The following is a 4254-nucleotide window of genomic DNA, read 5'->3' as shown; positions in this document are numbered from 1 at the left end:
ACTCTGTAAGGAAATCTACCATCGGACACATGTAAACATGTGCTTTCTATCCCACAGAGACTGGACAATGATGACACCAGGGAACAGAAAGCCAACACAGAACTCCCACACTCCTGTACACAATGAAAGAGGCTCGCTGTCAGACATCTGCGCCGCTGGCAAAGCACCTGCGGGAAAAAGACGGAAGTGAAAATCAAAGCAGCAAAATAGTCTGTAACATTGTCCCTGCAAACCCCTGGACGCTCACTGCTGTGACCAAACCTAGTCCAAGCTTCTGCCTGTTTGTAAATAGTTAACACCCATCTGCTCCCATTAATTAAAGGGATAATTATATATAACTTTTTATTAAAAAATCAACTCTGTATTCTGTCAATTGCTGGTAGGAATTCACAATTAGTGACATGGCTGGAAAAAAATAGATCAGAATAGTAGTTTGTGGAAGGAAAAAAAGGCTGTTCTAAAATTATTTATTTACAGACATAAAAAGCCATGCTGCAGAGCTTTCTCAAATTATGAAAATTTCCTACAATGTATTAAAATAAAAGATTTTTTAAAAATTATAGCTCTTGGATTCCAAACTCATATGCCACCTGTCTGCAAGCTCCATGGGTTCTGGCACCCACGTGTCCATCGTGTCTGCACACAGTGAATGGTGTGAACGGATTCTAGCACCTACTGAGAAATCAAGGGAAGAAAACTAAAGCCAAACCCCAGGACTGCAGGGAAGCTCTCTGGACGCTCAGTCCAGTCCAGGACTCACTAAGTTAGGGGGTGCCAAACACTAGATGGCACAGCATCTCATGCTCATGGGGAGGCTGTCCCAGCAGGGGGTTGGGGAGGGTGCGGGGGGGGGTAGGGGAAACCAGCCAGGTGAGGGCCAGCAGTCAGGGGGTCAACCAGGGGGTGAACTGGACCTGCCGAACCTTGGTGGAGGGGGTCCTGCTGGTGGAGGTGGAGGTGGGAGTGGATGTGTGAGTGCTGGTGATGGTGTGGAGTCACATTGAACATCTGAAGTCGTGCCAGGGGGTCGCTGGTCAGTGATGCCATGCGCTCAGCATGGATGCGCTCGGCTGCCAATCTGTCAGGGTAGCTCATCTCGGGCCGCAGCTGGGGGCCTGCCAGGGCCAGTCTCTCCGGCTCCAACGGGTTCAGGCCGGGGTGGAAACAGGCAAAAGGGTGGGGACAGGCAGCAGGGGGGATGGTGAGGGCACTGTGCCGGGGGACGTGCTCCATGGGGTTGGTGGCAGGGTGCAAGGGGTCCAGCTCTGCGGGCTTCACCTCAAAGCCTGGCTTCATTCTCTCACACAACTCGCGCTCCCGGATTTCCTGCTCCCGGAGCTCGCGCTCCCGGATGGTGGGGTCCACATTGTAGAGGCCGGGCATGTGGTAGACCAGCAGCGGGTCAGTAGGGTTGAGGGGCATGTAGAAGGGGTGGTTGCGGTTGGTGGGTGACATCAAGTGGGGGCGAGCATACTCGCTCAGTGTCCGGAGAGCAGGTGTGTCGGGGACCAATGTATGGGGGTCCGCAGCTATGGTAGTCGGTGGTGGTTCAAAGGAGGGCCGCATGTGGCCAGGACCGCTGAGCTGGGGGTCGCCAAGGCGGCTTTCATGTGCTGAGTTGGGTGCCTTAGCCGCTCGCGCTCTCGCTCCTTCTCTTTCTCCTTCTCCCGCTCACGCTCCTCCCGGGCTTTCTGTTCAGCCTCCCTCTTGGCCTTCTCGATGGCCTCCTCCCTCTTCTTGGCCAGTTTGGACTCAGCCAGGGGCATGAAGTACAAGTCTGTCCATGCACATGAATTGTAACCTCGGTCCAGGTGTTTGTAGAACCTGGCAGACTGGCTGGCATGGCTGGGGGTGTCCACCACAGTGGGCTCAGGGGACGGACTTCTTGGGGGAGGTGGGGGGCTCTCAGGCTCCTCAGCATCATTGAGAGCCTCCTCTTTGATCTGGACAGTGGGAAGTGAGCAGGGCGCCCCTCCTGGCACACTGCCTCCTGAAGAAACTGTAGCAGGGCAGGGTGGCTGGGTGGACGTACTGGGTCCTGCAGGTGGGGTTGAGGTGGTGGGGCAGGTAGGTGGGGTAATGGGAGGAGGGCCTCCAGGGAAAAAGGGATGCTGAGCAAAGGGGGCTGGGTGGCCACCTGGTGGAGGCTGGCAGGGGGGTGAGCAGCAGCAGGAGGGGGCAAGCTCTGGCTCTGGGTCAGCCCAGGGGGCTGGGCAGGAGAAGAGGGCAAGGGCTGGCTCTGAGGCATGAGCTGCAGGGGTGGGGGGGTGGGCTGAGGTTGGGTGGTGTGTGGACAAGGAGCTGAGGGGCTTCAGAGCCGGTGGTGGTGGCATGTTGGCATTCAAAGAGAAGGGTGAGGGCCCTGACAGGTGAGGTGGGTGCTTGTGGGCCTGTGGGGCTGGAAGCTAGGGGATGGGTGTGGTAGGTGGGGGCTTGATGTGAGGCATGGCCAAGGGTGCTGATGGCAGAGGCTGTTCCCTTGGGGGCTGCTGAGGTTGCAGTGCTGACTGAGAGGCTGGGAGCTGCAGGGTGGTGTGAGGGTGAGCTGCTGCTGGGGAGGTCCCCAGAGGCGTTTGTCCTTGGGAGGCCTGAGGAGGGAGGCCAAAAAGCTGAGGAGGGCCTGGGTGCTGTAATAGGGATCCAGCCTGCAGGCTGTGAGGGCCAGGCGGACCCTGACTGTGCAGGGGGGGCTCGGTATGAGGTGGTGCAGAGGCCTGGCCGGCCGGCCCATCAGAGGCTGCAGTGTGGGATGTGGTGAGGGCAGCCATGGCGGGTGCAGGGAAGTTGCCTGCTGGATGTGGGCATGGGCCACAGGTGCTGCTGGAGCCTGTGGCTGGTTAGGAGGCTGCGAGGCTGCAGGGGAGCCCTGTGGAGAAAGCGCAGTGGCAGAGGGTGTGGGTCCTGTGGCAGGAAGCTGGGGTGCTCCTGGAGGGGCTGTGGGGGTGGCCCCACCAGGCGCCTGCAAGGCTGGAGGCTGAGCCTGCAGCATCTGCTGCTGGGCTGATGAGTCCGAGTCACTATCATTGTCCTGAGGGCTGGGGATGCTGGGGGACGTGCTGCGATTGTCCTGGTGGATGTCTTTGGGGTCACTGCTGCCCTCATCATTGACGCTGCGGCTGTCTGAACTCTCTCCCTCACCCTCAGAGAGCGAATTAGGCCGGCTGATCTCCTGTGTTTTTGTCTTCTTGGAGCTGGTCCTCTCGGCCTCCTCCGTGTCAGAGGCCACCTTTTCCCGCTGGCGCTTGGCACTCTTCAGAGGGGACGATGCTTCTTCCTTTACCTTCTTGGCTGACTTCTTCACTGTTTCTGCTTTGCTATCATTGCTGGAGGTGCTGGCAGCGCTGGGAGAGTTCGGGCCACTGGAGCGAATGTCTTCATTGATGGGCGAGGCACGACCATCAGGGCTGGCTGGCTGCTTCTTCCGACCACTGCATAGTGTAGACATCGAGCCCCGACTCCGTCGCGTCCTCATGCTATGCTTCCTGCTGAGCCCATCGTCCTCCTCCTTGACGGGTTTGAACATGAATGGTGGGGGTTCCACGGGCTTCTCAATGGGTGGTAACTCACCGTACTTCTTGAAGTGGATGTGGCACTCAGTGCAGAGCAGGATGTTCTCCCGGCCCCCGTGGTGCCAATCTTTGGATGTGGTGGTGAAGCAGTGGCGGCAGGCGTATCCCTTCAGCTCCTGTTCACTGTCCTCACTGTCAAAGTCATCCTCACTGGCTGAGCTTAGGTCCAAGAATTCACTGGACGGGGGTCTGGAGGGTGTGTTGACTGGGGTGGATGCAGTGCGAGTCTTGATCCTCCTGAACACAGCCTGCCTACAGTGCCGACGATGGGCTCGGGAGCTGGCTGCTTCAGGGGTTTTCTTCCAGTAATAGTAGAAGGTGATCAGCTCCCCTGTTTCCTTATTGGGAAGCAGCTCCTTTCTAATTCTGAAGAAGTTCTTGCCTTACTGCCTGAGTCCCTTAACGAAGTGCTTCTCAGGGCTCAGAGCCGGTCCTGCGCGGCCGACCCCGGCAGCCACAGGTAAGCGCACGGGCCGGGGGCGGCGAGGGGCCGCTGCCTGTCACTCCGCAAGGCTCCACAAAGCGCAGGGCAGAGGCGGCTGCGGCCTGCTCGGCGTGTGACCGTGGAGGGGCCGGGCGGCGCGGGGCGCGGGGGGCGCTGGGGGCGCGGGTCTGGGGCCGCTGCGCTGCGGCTGCCGTTGACGCCGCCACCACCACCCTTCTTTTTTTATTAAACATGCTCTCT

General features: G+C 58.8%; 1 pseudogene; it reads right to left on the bottom strand.

Annotated features, from left to right (window-relative positions):
* Positions 1–764: 764 nt before the first annotated feature.
* Positions 765–3992, bottom strand: LOC143389007 (arginine-glutamic acid dipeptide repeats protein pseudogene; annotated as a pseudogene).
* Positions 3993–4254: the final 262 nt, after the last annotated feature.

This window comes from Callospermophilus lateralis, unplaced genomic scaffold (assembly GCF_048772815.1).
Source record: "Callospermophilus lateralis isolate mCalLat2 unplaced genomic scaffold, mCalLat2.hap1 Scaffold_43, whole genome shotgun sequence".
Lineage (NCBI taxonomy): Eukaryota > Metazoa > Chordata > Mammalia > Rodentia > Sciuridae > Callospermophilus > Callospermophilus lateralis.
The sequence above is the reverse complement of the archived record's forward strand: the minus strand, read 5'-3'. Positions and strand labels throughout refer to the sequence as shown.